Below are 22,267 nucleotides of genomic sequence, written 5' to 3' on the forward strand. Positions count from 1 at the left end.
GTCAGTATATTAATGAAGGGGAATCAGAACCTATTTTTGGGTGCATTAATAAATAGAGCAGTAAAGGGAGGTTTAATTGCAGAATAGTATATCTAGCATACTGTAAGACGTGTTCTCCTTTTTACATTAGCAAGATGGAGCTTACCATGAGAAAAAGGATTGTTAAACATATTTACTCAATAAATAAAAAAGATGAAATTAATGTTTTGGCTAAACATACTATTGTATGTTCAGGATTAAGAGTTTTAGGTTTTTGTGGTGGAAAAAGTTGACATCACTGCCAGAGGTGGCAATTGGAAGAACAAGCTTGAGTATCGTGAGTTGTTATTGCAATTAAGTACTAAAGCCACCACAGCTCCTAGGTTAAATGAAATTCTATGTATTCATAGTTTGTTGAAATTCATATTGGGAAAGATCTCATTTGTTTGGGTAGCTAAAAAAAATTAAACTATTTTTAGGATATTAGATATTATATTTGTTATGCATTGTCTGGGGGAAGATTTTTATTGATTGATGTTAGTTATGTGAGTTGATATTTTATTATTTAAATAATTTGAATATTGAATTTAGCAGGCTCTGGTGAAATCTGAAAATACTGATGAAAGGGCTTAACCTGTGTCTTTGAATAAATATGATTTGTTTTATGACATATTTTTGGCATGAATGCTGTGGACATCCTTTGGCATTATTTTGTATATGGTCATACTGGTGAAACATTATAAGATTAAGTAAGAGCACATTCTGATAGAGCAGCAGCTACATAATTTGCCTTTTACAGAAATGTTTCTACACAGAGCATTTGTGAGGCAGCTTCCTGGACTTTGAGCTATGCCTTCTCAAAACATTGCCACTAGATTTATGCAGAGCATGTTAACTCCTCTCCTGTAGGTCTGGGTTAGTTCTAGTACTGTTCTCATGCATAATGAATTCTGCTACAGAAGTAATCCTTATAATGAGCATAGAACAGTTTTGTAGGAGCATACTGTAACAGGGGATATTCAGATACTGCAGTTACTACTACAGTGGAGGCTCTTTTTACTTCCTCCTTGTAAAAGCAGGAGAAGAGAATTTGATGGAGGAGGAGTGAAATGTGAGTTGGGAAGTATTTTTTATGTGTTTGCATATGTGTGTATATGTGTAACTTGAACCCTGTAACAGGTTTTGTGTGTACCACCCATGGTCTGCATCTTAGGGGGCTTTAGATGCTATGGGTGGTCAGTTCTGATCCCTTCTTGGAAGCATGTTGCAGGCACACGTTGGTACCACTGCATCTTGGGTCTAAACAATAAGAAATAAAGTTGGCATATGGTGCATTTGTCTTTGTCTCTATGTCAGTCCAACATTAAGGTATAGGGAAGAGACCAGCCCTTGCAGGGAGAGAGGACAGGAGTGGTTAAGCTGTCTAAGGTTTATGTTGGTGCATCTCTGAATAGTTTCAAAGCTAGTTGGGGGGAAGTTGTCATTCTTGATGAGTTTATATAATTGATAGTCAAGATAGAAATTTAGCACTTTGCTTCACAGGTAGCCAGTTAGGTTTTTCAATAGTTTTGCAGTGGCGTTCGTTTCTTGGGGAGAGAGTGACTGAATATTCAAATGGCATTTGAAATGGACTTTATGGTGGTTACATTTGTTTTAGAAGCTGCAGCAATTAGCAGGAGACAGTATTCTAGCTGAGCAAGTACGGTATCTTTGCATTTCTACAGGGTCTGGATAGAAAATGGGAGTTACTGCTAGCCCCAGGATAGGAGGGAGTTGTTTTTTTTTTTTTTTTTGTATGTGGAGTTGGAAAATTAGAAAGGTGTCAAACCAAATCCCTAGGTATTTGAAGGAACTGACATTTTCATTAGTGTTATTAAAATGATTAGGATTTTTAGAGGCTTGGACATAGAACTAAGATTTTGTCTAGTGTGTAAAATATAAATATATATATATTTTTTTTTTAGAGGGGTTAGCAGTAATTGTAATAAGAGCATGAAAATCAACCAGAAGTTTGAGTTCAAGAGGAGAGGCAGGATGGGTGAAGTGGAATAGGACCATGTCATCAGCATAAAGCAGGGGAGGATGTTGGATTAAGTCAAAATTAAGTTTGTTAATGTAGATAGAAAAGAGGTGAGATGTCAAAACAGATCCTCAAGGGGCACCTTTTTGCAGGGGGACTGATGTAGAGGTTGATGAATTCAAATTAACTGAAAAGCGGTGGTTAGAGAGGTAGTTTTTGAAATAGGGCTGTGTGTCATCAATAATTCCTATTACAGTGAGATGGTGTAGGAGAATTGCATGATCAACAAGACCAAAGGCTGTGGTGACTTCAATAAAAATTGTATCAGTAATTAGGCTTTTATCTATTACAAGAATAAAATGTCACTGAGTGTCCAGATATCTGTGAAAGTACTTTGAAGTAAAGTTAAGGCCTCCTTTGGGTTGGTGTTTCTTTGAAGACTGTTGTTTTTACCTGACTTTAGATAATCAGTCATTAGACAATAATCTTACATCTGTGACACATCTGTTCCCTAGTGTGTAACAAAAATTCATCCATTCATTCATTCGTGCTGATTTGCATTCTCCTTTATGTGAGTGTGTGTGTGTGTTGAGAGCAAAGTAAATCTCTGCCAGACTGATTCAGTATCATGAAGGCCACATAACCCTAGCCTTAATACTTTGAAGTATTAACTAAGGTAATTTGCTATTATGCTGGGGGAGGTGCATATTAACATATTAGGCTGTATCTTGAGCTCTGCAGGGACAGATATCCAAACACTGAGTCTTTTCCTTTTGGAGTACTGCAAGCGTATTGAGATGTGATGTACTAAATTCATATAAGCCTGTGAGAAAGTCTTTAGCCATCTGTAGATGACAAAGCTGGTATTTCTGTGCATAACATGCTTGCTTTTTAAAGGGCATATACAAAATCATGAAATCATAGAAATACAAGGCAAATGGGCCCAATGGCCATTTATGCCTTGTCATCACTCATCGTTAGACTTGGGTTCATAGGTAGGTACTAGGCTGTTGGCCGTAGGGCCTATATAAGCCTAGCCAAATGGTACCCTGGCTTTCACCACCCAAGAAAATTTCCTGTGCCCCTGTCGAGCAGAGCCACAGAAGTGATCGCCGAGGTGAATTTCCTATCTCCCATCCAGTCATCAAGATTTTTCTTGAAGAGTGCTAATGAGGAGCTTTGTTTGATATAGATAGGTAGTTTGTTCCAGAGTATGGGAAGTCTCTGGGACAGGAATATATCCGTCCAGCATGTTCTGTTTATTGTGGTGACAAGGTTTAGGTCCCTAGAGCATGTAGCTCGGAGGGATTGGGATTTCTTTAAGTAGAGCATGTCCAACAGTTCTGGGTTTGACATAGCTTTGAATGTTAGGCCGAGATCACCTCTGAGTAGGTGATATACGACAGCATAAAGCTGGAGTTTTTTGAGACCGTCTGCATAGGGCATCTGTTTGAGGCTGGTAATCCTCTTTGTGAGGTATTTCTGCAGCCTTTCCAGTTGTTGTAGATGTCTTGTGAGGTACATACAAAAAGGGGCGTTGTACTTTATAATGGGTCTAATGAGTGACGAGTAGAGGGGAACAATGACCTCTTTTTTCCTGGATGAGAAACCTGAGGTGTGCCACGTAGAAGGATTTCCTGATTACTGTGGTGATGTGATTATCAAAGGAGTGACTACTGTCCACCTGTGTCCCAAGGTCTCATCACACTTTCGGTGTTAAGTAGACTACCACCTATGTGGTAGTTCATGGGTACAGAGCCTTTACCAAAAGGGATGACAATGCAGTTTTTGGCATTGAGCTTGAGGCCATGGCTTTGACACCAGGCATCTGTCTCAGTGAGGCCCTTTTGTAGGATGTCCACATAGTTAGGAGTTTTGATTATGGCTCCTAGTTTGCAGTCATCTGTGAACTTTATTAGCCAAAGACCTTCTGTACTAGCCTGTACTACAGAAAAGTAGATACCAAACAGGAGAAGACCTGGGACTGAACCCTGTGGTACTCCACTTGTCACTGGTCTGAAGTTGGAGATGCTACGTTCACAGTGTGGGTTCTGTCAGTGAGCCAGTTGGCAACCCATCTTGTGACATAGGGATTTATACCTAGTTTAGTGAGTTTATCTATAATTCCAGAGTAGGGGATGGTGTTGAAAGCCTTGGCAAGATCTAGATAGGCTGTGTGAACAACCTTGCCCTCATCTACAGCATTGGTGACCTCTTCAAAGAAGTCTTATCAGGTTTAGGAGACATGATCTGCCTTTTACAAACCCGAACTGGGTAGGGTCCAGAGTTTGGAGATTACCAATGTCATTGTTTATAAGTTCCATGATGGTATGTTCCATAGCCTTGCAGACCAGGCTCGTCAAGCTAATGGGTTAGTAGTTCCCGGGGTCCATGGTAACTCCCACTTTGTGGAGTGGGATAACCGTTGCTGTGTGCCATTCAGTGGGCACAAAGCCTGAGGTGAAGCTATGATTGAACATGGTACTTGGGTGGGGTGCCAGTTCATTCTGTAGTTCATGTAGAATGCAGCCTGGGATGTTATCAGGTCCCACGGATGCTGTGTTCTTGGCTTTGGAGAGTGTTTTTTTTACCTGTACAGCCATGATTACAGGAACTTTGCATTCTTCAGGTATAGAGATGGGCCCTTTAGATGATGAGAGGGGGGTAAAGTTAGCACTGAACCTGTCTGCCAGGATGTTTGCAATTATCAGTTGGTTCTGTATATTTAGTGCCATTGTGCTGTAACTCTGAGCAGATCTGAGTGTTGCCATTGAGATTCTTGACAGAGCTATAGAATGCTTTGTGGTTGTCTTTGGAATCAGTGGCAATTTTGTTTTCGTAACTAGCTTTGGAGGATCTTATGAGGGATCTCAGCTTTTTACTGAGGCTGACCAGGGAGTTCCTCCAATCATGGGAATTTATACTCTTTTTTTGCAACAGTTTTTCATCTGTTGTAGAGTTTGTTTATGGCAGGGGACCACCAGATTGGCTTTCTTTTTTTGGAGGATAGCATCTTGGTTCCGTTAGGGATTGCACGATCCATGCACTCGTGTAAGGGCTTATAAAGTGCATTTGTGTAGGATTCAAAAGTCATACCTCTATTGTCCGTCAGCATGGGTGTCGTGAAGTTTGCCACTTCTGTTTTAAGAAGCGTGAAGTTGGCTTTGGAGAAATTTTTCACTGTGGTTTCCCTAATGGGGGGTGGGATGTGGATGTCTAGGGTGATTAGCTTGTGGTTGGATCTGACCAATGAGGAATTGACCTCTGGTATGGAACACCGGTTGCCCATGTTGGTAATGACCAGGTCTGGGATATTGCTGCCCCTGGTGGGGGTGTGGATCAGTTGATCCAACACGTTGGAATTTATGAATTCCAGAAAACATTGAGCACAAGAGTTGCTACATGAGTAGTTTTCCCAGTTAATGATGGGGTAGTTGAAATCACCCATTATTAGGGTGTTAGGCTGTAACCTAATATTTTCCAGTGTATCAAGAAATGAGGAGTGGGAATCCTGGGGCATGGTGGGGGATCTGTAGCAAGCTACAATTTGGATTGCGGTCTTGCCCAGGGTTAGTTGCACTTGGATAATCTAGGATGCATTATGCTGAGCAACTAGCCTGGAGGTGTGGCTATCCTTAATGAATATGGACACGCTTCCGCCTTTAGTGTTTCAGTCCATGTTAGGTGGCCGAAAGGTGTGCTATGAGTTATAGCCTGGTAATGCAGGAACGCTCTCTGGAGCCTTGAACCAGGTCTGTGTCACTGCACAGATGTCAATGTTCTCCATTTTAAGGAGTGCCTCGAGTGAGTGCATTTTGAGGTTTAGACTTTTAGCATTGAGTAGCATTACCCTCAGATTTTGCTTGCTTGTACTGTTATGGTGATGAATTTGTCATTTGAACCTTGCCTAAAAAAGGCACTATAGGGGTGACAAGAGCCTTAGCCAGTATCCGGAATCCCAAGGGCGACAGGTGCAGGCCATCTCTGGCAAAGCATCGTGGTTTGTCGATCATGTCATCCCAGGCAGAAAGATACTGAATCCCCTTAGAATGACAGCAGACATTTAGCCAATTGTTGAAGTCAATCATTTTGTCCTTGTACTGTGGTATCATTCTGGGTGATGGCAGGATGCTATTTCAGGGCTAGGGTCATACCTGCCTGGGTTACAAGATCGGACAGCTCCTCCATATCTCTTTTCATGTAGTCCAGGGAGGTATATCTCTGGTCATTCACACCAACATGGACAATGACTGAGTTGTATTTGTACTTGTGGAGTGACCTGAGTGCGTCCATTATGTGGCGGATCCTGGCACCCGACAGGCAGCTGACAGTAACTTTCTTCTTGTTTAGCCTGGTGAGTGGAACATCAGTATGCCTGACTATAGAGTCACCTATGACTAGAGTGTTGGGTATGTTGTTATGCCTTATGGGCTGTGACTGAGTGGCACACTGAGTTTGTGGGCTATGTGTCATTTGGGTTGCGTTGGGGGGTGGAGGTTGCTTGCGTTTCTGCTTTGGAGGTCCCTGTTGCTTAGGTAGATTTTTAATTGAGAGCCTCCGTGAATGTAGGTGTGTGTTTTATGTTTTTATGTGTGTGTTTTGTGGTGTAGGTTTTGAGGGACTATGTGATGAGTGTGGTGTGGTGCAAGTGTTTATCTTCTCCTCTTGACTATCTAGTCCAGTCTTGGGTGAAGAGAGCTTTGCTTCCAGTTTGGCTATATATGTGCATCTCTCACAGGTTGTAGTGTTGGGTGGTAGGAGGAGAGGGTTGTCTGTGTACATGAGGCAATTGCTGCATTGCCCCAGATGGCCAGATTCATCAGGTAGACAGGTGAAAACACCGGAGGCTGACACAGACATACCTGGATAGGTGAAAAATTTCAGAAAGTCGTACTTAGAAACAAAACCGCTTTAATAACTTTAAACGCACTTTTTTTACACACATTTTTCGTCTTACTCTATGGTAAAATTTCTTCAGAAAAAACAACAGTTCGTTACAGATGACCCTTATATAAATTAATTCAAAATTTGGCGCCAAACTACGCATCAAATCATGATAAAATTTAAAGTTATATTCACATCCATTGCATTTCAAAAAATACATTAGTGTAATACATTAAATAAAATAAAATAAAGTATAAAACAATACATCATAAAGACTGGGATTAACTCATGAAAAATACTATTATTAAGGATTATCCTACATAACTAAATAAATTTTATAAATTTTAAACATATACACTGTTGGGGAAACCTTGAACATCCCTTGAAAAGGGGGAAAAAACGATGGGGTAAAAACCTTGATTATAATTGAACACCTCATGATCAGTGTTCAAGAAATATATATATGTATGATAATACTATGTATAAAAAATATAAAAAATGTGAAAAAAAATATATATATATGTATTTATGTTTTGTGAAAACTTTGACCACCAATACTTTTATGATGGTATAGTAGTGTTCCGAACTATTAATATATTCTAGATGAAGAAAACAGATGCACGGAATATTATTCAAATATCATCTCAACTAAAAATATATAAGTAAACATGCCCATAGGGAGTGTTACTTTTTCATAGATTTATTAATTTCAAAACTACAAAATAAATTATTTATGTCTATCACTATTTTTGATTTATCATAAAAATATATATATATTTTATATGATAATAATGAGCTCTGATTTCAAACTTACTTGCAAATTATATATTTAATGACAAAAGTCCGGAAATTTCTTCCCATATTTTTATCAAAATATTAAATGTGCAAACATTTGCAGGATAGAAGTGATCATAATAATAATAAAATAAAATAATATCCTACTAAAAGAATTTATATTTATATGTAAATTGCGTTTATATTCTATTTTTATAAATCCATTTCCAATATACAGGAGACGTTTTCTTATGTACAAATTCAAATGTTGCCAAAAAGATGTACAATAGGAAGAAATATACCAATTAGCTAAATTTTAAAAATGTGTATAATATACTACTTATAAGTTAGATTAAATATTTAAAATTGTTAGAAAAACTAACCATATGTTAAACCTTAAATTATTTAAGTAATTCATGTATGCTGTTATAAAATATTTATTATGAAATATTTAAAAAAATATTATTATATATGGTAAAATATACATGAAGTATATTTTACCTTTCCAAACTCTTCAATTTTAGTAAACAGCTAATGGAACATTTTTCATTAAGGCCTGGATATAAACTGTAACACAAAGGGAGTAGTGTACATAGCAAAATGCCAAGGTTACCCATCATTTTATGTGGGCAAAACAGTCCGTAGGATCAGAGATAAAATTGCAGAACATCTGAGAAGTATTAACCAAGTAAAAGAAGAGAATGCTTTAGCCAGGCACATCAAAATGAATCCTGACCATAAATTTAAGTTTAAAATCATACAGCAGGTGCATCAAAACACAAGAGGGGGACCTATTGGTCTATTTTTGGAAAAGTTAGTACTCTTGTGGCAAATAAGGCTTAATGCATGTTTATATCCAGGCCTTAATGAAAAATGTTCCATTAGCTGTTTACTAAAATTGAAGAGTTTGGAAAGGTAAAATATACTTCATGTATATTTTACCATATATAATAATATTTTTAAAAATATTTCATAATAAATAGTTTATAACAGCATACATGAATTACTTAAATAATTTAAGGTTTAACATATGGTTAGTTTTTCTAACAATTTTAAATATTTAATTTAACTTATAAGTAGTATATTATACACATTTTTAAAAGTTAGCTAATTGGTATATTTCTTCCTATTGTACATCTTTTTGGAAACATTTGAATTTGTACATAAGAAAACGTCTCCTGTATATTGGAAATGGATTTATAAAAATAGAATATAAACGCAATTTAAATATAAATATAAATTCTTTTAGTAGGATATTATTTTATTTTATTATTAGTATGATCACTTCTATCTTGCAAATGTTTGCACATTTAATATTTTGATAAAAATATGGGAAGAAATTTCCGGACTTTTGTCATTAAATATATAATTTGCAAGTAAGTTTGAAATCAGAGCTCATTATTATCATATAAAATATATATATATTTTTTATGAAAAATCAAAAATAGCGATCGACGTAAATAATTTATTTTGTAGTTTTTAAATTAATAAATCTATGAAAAAGTAAAACTCCCTATGGGCATGTTTACTTATATATTTTTAGTTGAGATGATATTTGAATAATATTCCGCGCATCTGTTTTCTTCATCAAGAATATATTAATAGTTCGGAACACTACTATACCATCATAAAAGTATTGGTGGTCAAAGTTTTCACAAAACATAAATACATATATATATATATATATATATATATATATATATATATATATATATATATTTTCGCATTTTTTATATTTTTTATACATAGTATTATCATACATATATATATTTCTTGAACACTGATCGTGAGGTGTTCAATTATAATCAAGGTTTTTACCCCATTGTTTTTCCCCCTTTTCAAGGGATGTTCAAGGTTTCCCCAACAGTGTATATGTTTAAAATTTATAAAATTTATTTAGTTATGTAGGATAATCCTTAATAATAGTATTTTTCATGAGTTAATCCCAGTCTTTATGATGTATTGTTTTATAATTTATTTTATTTTATTTAATGTATTACACTAATGTATTTTTTGAAATGCAATGGATGTGAATATAACTTTAAATTTTATCATGATTTGGTGCGTAGTTTGGTGCCAAATTTTGAATTAATTTATATAAGGGTCATCTGTAACGAACTGTTGTTTTTTCTGAAGAAGTTTTACCATAGAGTAAGATGAAAAACGTGTGTAAAAAAAAGTGCGTTTAAAGTTATTAAAGCGGTTTTGTTTCTAAGTACGATTTTCTGAAACTTTTCACCAGTTTGTTCATGTTTTGAAGTATTTATACCTGGATAAGTGCTTATTTATTACCTTTATTACTTTACCTCCTTTATCAAGGAACAACATGCCAGTCATATTAGTCGTGTATTTGTGGATACTCATCCAGTTGTCAAACTCCTTTATGAAGAGTAAAGTGTCTCTCATTGTTTAATTTGGAGTGGAAATTTGTGCCAGAGGAGTAAGCATTGCTTGATAAATCTGCCTTTCCATCATCCCTGGTTCTAGTGTTAGTGGGACTGTTTGCTTTGTAGAGATATAAGAGGTCTTAAACTACTGGATCCCTAATTGCGTGAAAGACAAGCGTATATCACCCTTAAGGAATGTATAGAGCACTGAATAAAGGATATTGCTTCCAACTTCTCTTGGTAGCTGTTGTCTTTTAAGCCTGTGATCTTTTTGACTAGGAGCCTCTGGGGTCTTTCCAGTTGCTTGATATGCTTAATAACTGTATTCTGCAATAGGTCTAATCAGTACAGAATGTAGAGAGGTAAGAACATCCTTTGTTCTAGAAAAATACCTTTGCAATCAGCTGCACTAGGTAAAAAGATTTCCTAACTGCTATTGGAATGTGATGGTCAACTGCAAGGGAATTCCCTACCCACATTTCAAGGTCTGTCACCACACTTTCATTTTGAAGTGGGATACTGTTTACACTGTAAGATGGATGAAAGGATTGTTTACCAAATGCAGTGATATTGCACTTTTTTTGCATTTAATTTTAAATAATTTTTGAACACCGGTTGTTGACATGTGATCCCCAGTTGGAGTTTCTTTGTGTCTGGGAGAGCTGAGAATGACATAACCAAGTTTGCAGTTAGCTAGAGATGCATAATACAGAGGTGATATTTTTCAAGTTTTGGAACCACAGGCTTGGGATACATTCAGGATGTAAGGAAAAGTGTAAATACAACCTAAATAGGTTTTCCAGTTCAATGTGATAATACCCAGTATCTTGTATTGGGTCACTTAGTTAATAATTCCTTCGTAGTTTCTGTGGAATTTGTATGACTTGTCTCACTTTGTACATCATTCATTTATTTGTATATCATTCAGTTATTTAGTCTCTGATATCTGCTTTGTTCTATTCAGTCATGTTGGGGTTAGAACCTATCTTGAGACAACACAAGGCAAGGAAGTAATCTCGGATGGAATGCAGATTCATCACAGAGCACAGGAGAGCATACACATACACACACACACACACACACACACACACACACACATAGATACAGTTGCTAGCAGTGTACAGGACCACCAGCTCTCCTAATGGCATGCTTTTGTGATATGGGAGAAAACTGGAACACCTGGCAAAAGCCCATGTAGATACAGAGAGTCCGTGCAGACTTCACATGGAAGGCACCCCAACTAGGAATATAGGGACAAAGCTGGAGAATCAAAAGCAACCCCAACCATCACAATGTTGTGCTTCACAATCTGTATAAAATCACAAGTAAAGAAAATGAGCACATTTCTTGGGTGGCTGTTACTCTCTCCTTTTAGTGGTGAAAAGAGGAGGCCCAGAATATGAGGCTGCTGTACGGCACATTTATCATTCTGCCTTAAACAGACATTGTCTTTCTAGCAAGGTGTAGTCATATAATAGCAACTTGGCAATGTTAACCAATGCTGTGCTAAGAAAGACTTTTTTTTAACAATGAGAAGTAGTAATAAGGGACTTAGGCATTACAGCTGATAGTAAGTTCAGTTTGGGGTTTTATTTGCTGGAAATACTGAGATTTTATTATGAAAGCCGCGGTGGTGTTGCCTCATAGACCGGAGTTCCGCTGTGGTGACCCCTAACCAGGAAAAGCCGAAAGAAGAAGAACAACTAAGATTTTATTATGAAATCAAAAATATTCTTAGGAGTAGTACTAGTAGGTATAAAAAAGTAATGATTAAATTATATAAAACTGTAGTGAGACCAATAATTGAATACGGGAGATCCCTTTTTAATTACAATATTACTCAGGAAGGTTAGAAAGCATCCAGAGAACTTTTAAACAGGTTAAAGACTTGAGAAATGTTGAATATAAGAAAAGATTGGAAATATTGTCTCTTTATGCCATCAATTATTGATTGATTAGGGGTGATCTAATTGTTTATAAAAGTAAATATAATGACATATAGGTTCATAGGTGTTTACTAGGTTAACAACCACAAGGGCCTTTTTAAGTCTAGCCATGAATTTCAATGTGGAATATATTCAGAACGTCGACTGCTCTGAATGTCAGCTTCAAAAAGATCAACCCAAAAAGGTTGAAATTCAAAATGTCAAAAACGTGTTGTATGCCCTCTGTGCCCCCCCCCCCCCCAGTAATTATATATACCACTGATGAGATCACATTGCAGTGGGGGAAACGGCAAAAACTCAGTCCCCAATCTACCGCAGTCTTGGGCAACGAACTACTGGCTTTTTAACAACTTTTAAGTGTCAGACTTTTTGGGGTGGTCTTTTTGAATTAGTCTTTCATAAAGTTTGGTGTTCTGATTGTATCCCTGACATCTATGCAGCAAGTATACTCACAACTTAACAACAAGAAATAACCTGAGAGTAGATGTAAAGATAGGTTAGAGTTGGACAATGGTGAAATTCTCTTCCATTAAAAATTAAGAAATAGGGCTCTCTTATTTGCTTTCAAAATAATTTAGACACGTAGATGGGTGATAGAGTATATGAACCTACACCAGTAATTGGCAAACTCTTATAAAGCCTTTCTGGACTTTGAGTTTGAGACATTGAATATTGTATACTTTTTTCCTCACTTGTTACATGTTGAGATTGCGTTTTTAACTTCTTCACAGCAAGGGTTGTGAAATCACTTGCCCATCTTCCTCTGCCTGTAGTTCTCTGGCAGCAGGGCATGTAAAACTTTCTAAAGCCATCAAAATCTTCCCCTTTACCCACAGCTGTTTGCTCAGGATCTTTTTGCTGCATTAATTCTGTCACATTTGCCAACTCTCCCAGGTTACTATTACATTTTGGTATTATATGAAAAGCATTTTGGATGTGGTTTCATGGAGACTGTAAATTTGCAGCTCTCATATGCTCCTGGTTACTCCTGATCTCTACATCTTTTAAAGTTAAGGTCAGTATTTTTCTTGTTTGAATTCACAACTGACCTGTCTTTTTCCTGTATGGTGTAGGTATATTTGTTTTTTTTTTCTCTCTCGCTGTATAACAGCCAAGCTTTAGGTGAAGTTTTCCTTAGCTTTACATAGTTTTGCCCAGTTTTTCTATTGAGTTTACATGTTTTTTCTTAGTTTGGGAAGTTCCTTGTGACAGTCTACATGTATTTTTCCCTTAGTATGATTCAGTGTCTAGAAAATGTATTGCAAGGATGTTTTCTCTTCTCATGTTAAGCTAACTTAATAGTAATGTTCTCTGAGTGAATTCAGATGTGTTTTGGTCATTTAGGCTAGTCCAATGTTTTCAGCGTGACTCATTTCAGGATTGTTTGTATGATTTTCATGGTTATGTATACTTCTTGTGCTTGGGGATTCATTGTTGTGTTTCAAGACTAGCAGAACTTTTGATTTGATGATGTAAATCTTCATCTATTCTTGACTCATGGGATCTGGCCATTATAAAGCTTGCATCAGCCAAGTAAAATCTCTTGAGCTGCTAGTCTACCCATAATACCCCTCTCCACATTACTTCAGATCTCGTTTGCTGCGCTTATGACAAGACAGCCATCTCTTGTGTAGCTAAGTATATTTTTATGTATTATCTCTTTTTCTGCTAAAACTTTTCCTAGCCTTTAAATCTTGGGTCTACCCATTGTGAGTGTACTGTAATTTCCTATTACTGTTGATACATTCTCTATAATTGTTGGTAGTCTTTCCCCTTTTTCTCTACCATTGTTAGTCTGTCTACCATCGTTGGTAGAGTTTTCCCTCTTTCCCTGTCGCTTGAGTGAAGATGTAATTTTCTTTCTTTCTTCTGTCTTTTTCTGCCTTCCTGTTTTGTTAGGATTATGGCAGAGAAACCAAAAAGCTCCACTAAGGGTTTTAAGCAGTGTGTAGATTGCAACAGAAAGATGTCAAACCCGGATAACTATGAATCTTACGTGTACTGTTTAGGAGTTTCCCATTTGAGTATAGAATGTACCATCTGCCAGGGTTTCAGTAATCAAACTCTGGCAGAAAGGAAAAATAAGTTGATTCTCAAAGGGCTGCTTAAAGCCCCTTTCGAAGAAACTTTGTCCAAGGCCAACAAGTCACCTCTGGCCTCTAGGTCTAAGTCCTCTCATTCAGTGCAGACATCTCCATCGGCACCGGTCATCAGGAAGCATAACCACACTTCCGAGGGTTCACCTTTGGAACCAAAAGTTAAGGTTCCGAGGCTATTGGAGCAGACAATCTCCAGCACTGAAAACTTCACTGGTGCCTTCTATACCAGCTACAACAATTATTCCAGCTATAGCAACTACATCTCAGACCTTGACTAGGGCTCCAATGTTTCTGCCATCTGCCACTCCAACCAGTTAAGTGCCAATTTCACTTTTGGTGCAGCCAGTACCAAAATTTGTGTTATCCACAGAACCCAGATATAACTTTTCTTCATCCTTGGACCTGCTCCATGGTCAGCTCCCCAGTCCATTCGTGGAAAGACCCGAATTGCCTTCTGGTTTATCCATGCGCTCCACCAGATGTCTTTCTGAGGTCGATATTGTTAGGTTGGTGGATCAGATCTTGGCAGCTCCGGGTCTTCCGTCCTCTTCTCAAGCCCCTCTCCCTTCTGGTGCAGTGGGTTTTTCTCTGTCCATCCCTACATATTCTCCTCCTCTAACCTTGAAGCAGGCTTCAGAGCTTTCGACTTCAGCATCTCAAATACCAGTAGCTTTGGCACCAACAACACTTCTGTCTTTGGTGCCCAGTCTAGCCCTGGCTCCCTCGGTGCCTATGGCACCATGGGATCCCTGGGACCATGTCTTCACCTTCAGGCCCAGGGGATTTGAACCGGCTCAGAGTTTTTCCATGGAGCTGACTTGTGTCTCTATTGGTTGCATTGGCTGTCGACTCTTCCTTGCTTCCAGTCAATTAGATGGGGTTCTCAGGGTGGGATGTGATCCCGGTTCTGAGTTTGTCTCAATTCTGTGCTCCCATCCCTCCTCAGGGAGTCCGACTTTTCAGGCTGTGGAAAGGGCTTTAGCCACTGCTTCATCTCAGGTGGCTCCTGGGTTATTGGAGTCTTCCCCTGTGAACCCAGGTTCTTCAGTTCACCCACCGACCTCCACCCCTGGACAATGTGCACTACAGTTGCAAAACTTGCCTTCTAAAGGCAGTCCCTCGTCTGAGTCCTATTCAGATATCCCCACTGAAGAGTCCATTGGAAAAGATTGTGTGAGAGGAAACAACTTGATTCTCTTGAAGAAGCTGTCACAGAGGACATGGATTTCAATGAAGGGGAGGGCTTTCCACAGTCACCTTCAGAAGATGTCTTCTTTGGAGACATTTTGGAGATCCTAAAACAGAGGGGTGATTGGAAGTCCAAAAACCCATCTTTGGATGAATCTGTCTACTTGCAGGCCTTTGGTGCTAGCCCATCTACCTCTTGGGTGACCCCGCCCGCTGATGATTTGATTAAACGAATTGCTCAGTGGGCTTGGAAGGCTCCTGATGCTTTGGAACCAGTCCCCGGAGACCTGACAAAATCCTTACTGCTCTAGAAGATCAACCACATTTGGCTAAGGGCTTGGTAGTAGATGCCATAGTGGTTGCGGCTGCAACAATAAAAGAACCAGTTGAGAAAAGTTCTACTGTCCATCCCTTGAACCGAGAGTCCAGGACAAAGGACAGATTTGGGAAGTCAGTCTTTGCATCATTGACCTTCTCTATCAGGTTCTTGAACTTTTTGGCACATTTCACAAGGCTCCAAAGGGATCCAGTCAAGGCGCTATCAGATACCTTGGTGGGAGTTATGACTGAGGGGGTCCAGGAAAAAGTGGCCTCCCACCTAGTTACCCCGGAGCCTTATTTCGAACTTGTCCGTGAGGCTCATTGCCCATGCAGCTGAAGGGGCGACCACGTCAGCAGCTTCAGGCGTTGCAATTTGGAGACATGCTTGGATGTGCCTGTGTGAGTTTGCAGAACCATTCAAGTCTTCCTTTCTCAATGATCCCTTTGACGGGTCCTCCTTATTTGGTCCCAAAGTAAAAGAAACTCTGTCCAGGTGTGAAAAGGATGGAAAGACTTTGTCTGCTGTGGGCATACATTTTTCCACTCCTCAATGATTCTATTTCAGGAATCAAAGGAGTGGTGAAATGTGGTTCAAGAAATCCCAGAAGCCTTTCCAGGACACACGTGGCTCAGACTCCCCTTAGGGTAGAAGGGGGAGTTATAGTGGAAGATGCCATCTCATTGGCAGGGGTGGTCTGCAGAATCAGGGTTCCACAGATTCGTTCTCTGTTCATCCCTATCAGTGCTCCTGAAGGGGGGCCTGATTGCTTACCTCTGGAAACAGTTGGGAGAAGATTTTCCTTGCAACCAAATGCCTGGTGACACATAACCAGTGATACCTGGGTGTTAAGGATAATTTCCAGAGGTTATCTAATTCTATTCACCCTTTATCCAAGATCCCCGGCAAGACTACCCAACATTCTATCCAGTCAGATAGTTTAAGCAGCAACAGAAATACAAAAGCTGCTGGAAAAAAAAGTCATCCAAGAAGTCCCACCAGACCAACTAGGATCCGGTTTCCACTCAAGATTCTTTTTAGTGCCAAAGAAAATGGGGGAACTGGAGGCCAGTTTTGGATCCCGGTATTCTGAACACGTTCATCCAACAAGCAAAATTCTGGATGTTCATGGTTCACTCACTTCTCCCTTTCTTAGAGAAAGACAATTGGATGTGCTCTATCGACTTTCAAGATGCATATTACCACATAAAGGAGGACAAACACTTGAGAAAGTTTCTCCACTTTTGAATAGGAGCCAGTCATTTCCAATTCAGGGTGCTGTCCTTTGGACTCACCACAGCCCCCAGGGTGTTCACCAAATGTATGGCAGCAGTCACAGCATATCTGAGGCTGCTCAGATTCCTGGTGTTTCCTTACTTAGACTGTCTGCTGACCACTCCCACCAGGCATCTACTTCATCAAACTATGGACTAAATTCTGAAACTAGCCCTTGAGTTAGACATAACAGTCAATCCTGCAAAGTCCTAGCTAATCCCTTCTCAGGACATGGAATTTTTTGGAGCTTGTTTCAACACTGTCTCTTGCATAGCATCACTTCCACTACACAGGCTACAGAAAATTCAGTCTCAGGTCCTCCATATTCTTTACTCAAACAAAATTTCTGCTTATCTGATTCTGCAGGCATTGGGTTCCATTGGTGGCAGCAATCACACTGGTTCCATTGGTAAGATTTCACATGAGACCTCTCTAATGGATGTTCATCGTGTTTCACTGTTGCAGTCATTACACTTGGGTTATCCTGCTGGCAGGCTACCCGCAGTTGGCCTGAATTCCAAAGTCCTGGTCCGGCGTCAGAAGCTGTCGCCTCTTCCCTGATGTCAGTGCACCAGGGGTATAAAAGATGCAGCTGATGCCATTTTCTTCAGTCTTTCTTGCCGCGCGGTGCCCAAAGCAAAAGCAGTTCGCAAGTGCCAGTCGGCTGACTCCTGAGATTTTCAAAACCGAATTTCAGATCCGAAGTCTTCATTAAAGCTAAGTACCCCTTGGGGAAACTTTTTTCTTGCTCCAGACCGATGTCAGAAAAAGTTAATAATTGTATTTCTTGTGGGAAGGAAATACCTCATAAGGATTTTCATTCTTACTGTATTCCTTGCCTAGGCCCTGACCACGACGTTGCTAGCTGTCGGTTTTGTGCTAGATTTAACCAATGCACTATTAAGCGTCGGTACAATTTTGCCTTTCATTACTTTGGCCAAAGAATTATATAATGCCATCGGAACAGCTGACGACCAGAGTTTAAAAAAAGCGCAAGGAAAAGGACAGGCATCCGAGGTCCAAAACTGACGACGAGGCCTCTGCTAGGCCAGTCGCCGGTTCGCCAGTTCTCAGTGAGGCGCTTTCGCAGCCCCTGATGGCTGCTACCTCAGAGCCACAGGCTGCTTCCGACTCCCACGTGGAGCCGACTAGGCCTCTGGATATTCAAGTTATTGGACACTCAAAGACTATTCCCTCAGATGGGTCCAGAGCCGCTGAGCAGGCATCGGCTTCTGAGGGTGTTTTCAGACCTACACAGTTATATGTCAAGCCAACTTCAGCTTCAAAGGCAAAGAATAAAACAGCTCTAAAGACAAAGAAACAAGTACAACATTCTCCTGGACAGACTTCCATGCCTAAGAAACAGATGCTTAAAATGGCCGAAGACCTAATTACTTTGATCAGGGGTTCCCATCCCCCTCCTGATAAGAGGCCTAGGCAAGACACAGAATATGACTCTTCTGATCAGGTTTCCATTTCCTCTGACTCCTCTTCTGAACAGGGATACTGTCTTCCTCCCTATGAGGATTCTGATGCTGAAGAATCTATTCCTTCAGCCTCTCCTCCTGAGGATTATTCTTTTGGGGAAACCCTGCATACCACGAGGGAGCATTTTCACTGGGAGAGCCAAGATTACTCAGAATCTAAGAAAAGGCTCAGAGACTTTATTTTACTACCTCAACACAGACCTCTTGCTATTCCACCTGTTCTAGACATTGTAGATGATGTATTTTCAGAGTCCGGCCTGTCTCCTGAATCTTTACCCCCTGCACCTGTTAAGCCAGACAGATACTACAGGGTTCCAGACTCTCATACATTTCTATATAAAAACCCTGCTGCTGACCCAGAAACTATTTCTCAGGGTCCCAAAGGGGTCAAGGCTTCCACTGCAAAAAACCTTGTCCCCTCTGATAGGGATTCTAGGGCACTGGACAGATAGGGGAAAAAGTTTACACTTCTGCTACCTTGGCTGTAAGGGCTTTAAATTGTCAGTTTCATATGCTTAAATATCAGCAATACTTAATGTCACTGCTGAAACAAAAAATGTTGACAAATTCTGAATGTTCTGATAACAAGGAAATGCAGGATTTATTGCATGCAGCTGAACAAGTGGGAAAGCATACTTTGCAATGTGGTTTTGATTCACTGGAGGCCTCTTGCAGGGCCGCTGTTATGGGTTCTGTCATTAGAAGGCATGCTTGGTTAAAGGAACAGAATCTGCCTGATCATGTTAAAGCAAAATTATTGGATGCTCCATTACAGCATGATACTTTGTTTGGTGTTAAGGCAGAAGAGGTGTTGAAGAAAATGGAGGATAAAGCGAAACCTATGCAGACAGTTAAGGATTTCCTACAGGTACAGCCACCCAGATTTAGCAGGGACTGTCCTTCTAAGAATTGGTCCTTTCTAGCGTCAGACAGGCCACAGAGAGGCAGATACAGATGCCCTATAGGTAGATCCCAGCCCCAAGGCTCATACAAGCCTAAACAATGGGGTGCTTCTACCTCCAAAAGCAGAGAAGACAAATCACAGCCATACAGGAAACAGTCCCAATGACTTCCCTCTGCCAAGGCTAAGCACTTATCTTTTGGCAGCACCCTTAGGGGGAAAACTAGCACTTTTTTCATAAAATTGGCACATGATCACCCAAGACAAATGGGTTTTGAATATAGTGTCTCAGGGCTACAGGTTCCACTTTCACACCCTTCCAAAGACAAAAGGTATGCCAGACCTGCCACATAATCAATGGGCAGAGGCACAAAAGCAAGTTTCATCCCTCATGGACATGAGGGCTATTCAACGAGTACCACAGCAAGAGCAGGGACAAGGATTTTACTCGAGACCTTTCTTGGTACCCAGAAAGGACAAAGCCTGGAGACCAATACTAGACCAGTCTATTCTAAACACTTTTCTGGACGTTCCAAAATTCAAAATGTTGACTCTGCAGCAGCTTCTGCCCATGCTGGGCAAGAAGGCTTGGCTTGTAACTTTGGACCTCAAAGAGGCATACCTGCATGTCCCAATCAGACAATCTTGCAGAAGATACCTCAGATTCATAGCTGGCTCAATGCACTACCAGTTCTCTGCACTGCCCTTTGGCTTATTTACTGCTCCCAGAGTCTTCACAAAATGCCTGGCACCAGTAATTACATTTTGCAGACAAAGAGGAATACAATTATACATCCTTACCTGGATGACTGCCTTATTCAAGCAGAGAACAAGGACATTCTACTGAAGCATCTGGCGTTTGTAAAAAGATTACTAATTTGCCTAGGGTACACAGTGAACAAAAAGAAATCAAAACTGGTACCCTCTCAAAAAATAATATTCCTGGGTGCAAGCTTAAATACAACTGCCCAGATGGCTTATCTCATCCCAGATAAACAAAGGCAACTGACTTCTTACTTCGAAATGATGGCAACAAAGACCCAGTTATCTGCAAGAAAAATTTTGCAGGCTTTGGGCTTCATGGCATCCTGCATTCTACTAATTCCATATGCAAGACTGCAAATGAGGAAACTACAGTGGTATCTAAAAAGTGTTTGGACTCAACATTGTCACAGCCTGGAAACATTAATGACCCTTATTCCCTGCTTGCAACAGGAGTTTCGATGGTGGGCACAGGCCTGTGACCACAACAAGGGACAGCCATTCACTTTACCCACAGCCAGACAGACACTAACAGATGCATCAGATTATGCCTGGGGGCCCACATGGCAGGAAAATGTATTCAGGGCACATGGCCCGCAAACCAAATGCAGCTTCATATCAATCAAGAAGAGATGCTAGCTGTACAGAATGCCCTGACAGCATTCAAGGATCTACTTCATCCAGGACAACTGCTGATAAAGCCAGACAATACTACAGTCATGTGGTACATAAACAAGCAAGAAGGCACACATTCCTATCTCTTAAACCAATGGACTATTCTAACTCGCCCCATGAACCATTTAGTTTTCATATCCAGTCAATAGAAGAATGAGCTATCCTGGTGGATGCACTTAGAGGAGATTCTTCTAGACCGGCCCTTTGTTCCCCCTCAGCTCAAGGCCATAGTGACCACAGATGCTTCCCAGATTGGGGGGGGGGCATTATCTCAGGAAGATGGTCCAAGACACTTGGTCCCACTCAAAGGCCAATTTGTATATCAGTGTTCTGGAGTAAAAAGCAGTGCTTCTGGCGTTGCAAGCATTTCACTCTGCCTTACCTTAAGGGGCAATAGCTGTACAGTCGGACAACATGTTGGTAGTCTGGTACATCAACAAACGGGGGAACCAAGTCCTACCCACTGTGTCAAGAAGCCCTTTGAGTGTGGCAATGGGCTATAACATCCAACCGCTTTCTGATAGCAACGCACATTCTGGGGATTTCCAATGTGATTGTGGACAAACTAAGCAGGTGCATCCTAATGCCTCACGAGGGGTCTCTGAACCCCAGAGTAGCAAAGGAGATCTTTCTTTGCTGGGGCCAGCCTTGCTTCAACCTGTTTGCCTCACCCCTAAACAAGTGCAGAAGCTACTTTTCCCTAATTCTCCCTCAAGGGAAGTCCTCCAGGAATGCTGTTCTCCACAATTGGCCCCTGGGTCTCCTTTATGCCTCCCCCCTTATCCCTCTTTTTCTCAAGAAAGCAGTGTGGTTGAGAAACAAAGTGATCTTCATTGCTTCCTACTGGCTTTGATAGATATGGTTTCCGTTTCTCTGATCTCATCTACTACACTGCTCTTGGATTCTGGACTCAGTTCCGGATCTCTTGTCCCACCCCCTGGGACTAGTACATCCCAATCTTTAGTATGTCAAGCTGACGACTTGGTTTCTCCAATTCCAGTAGTTGCCAGGTATAATGGTATTCCTTCCCCCTTGTGACACATTTTGATAGCATCCCACAAACCATCCACTAGGAGTCTATGCCATAGTAAATGGAAGAGATTTATTATTTGGGCCTCTGACAACAGTCTAGACCCCTTTTCAGCACCAGTAGAAAAAGTTCTGGAGTTTATAACTGCCATCTTTAGTAAGAGAGCTTCTGCTTCTACTGTCAAAGTTATCTTAGCAGCTATTTCAAATTTCCATAATGGTATCAGGGATCAACCCTTAATTTCTCACAGACTTTGTAAGGTTTTTCTAAAGGGTACAATCTACTTGAAGCCCCCTTTCAAAGACCCTCTTCTGCCATGGGATTTAACTCTTGTGTTACAGCCACTTCCTTCACTTCCATTTGAACCTGCAGCGACTTGTGATTTAAAATTCCTTTCTTGGAAGACAGTGTCCTTATCGCTGTCACTTCAGTGAGGTGAGTCTCCGAATTACAGGCTTTATGCTCCAAAGCTCCATACTTAGTTTTCCACAAAGGCAGAGTGTCACTCAGAACGAACCCTACTTTCCTTCCTAAAGTGATA

This window comes from Protopterus annectens, chromosome 4.part0 (assembly GCF_019279795.1).
Source record: "Protopterus annectens isolate FY-2018-M chromosome 4.part0, PAN1.0, whole genome shotgun sequence".
In the NCBI taxonomy this organism is placed as follows: Eukaryota; Metazoa; Chordata; order Ceratodontiformes; family Protopteridae; genus Protopterus; species Protopterus annectens.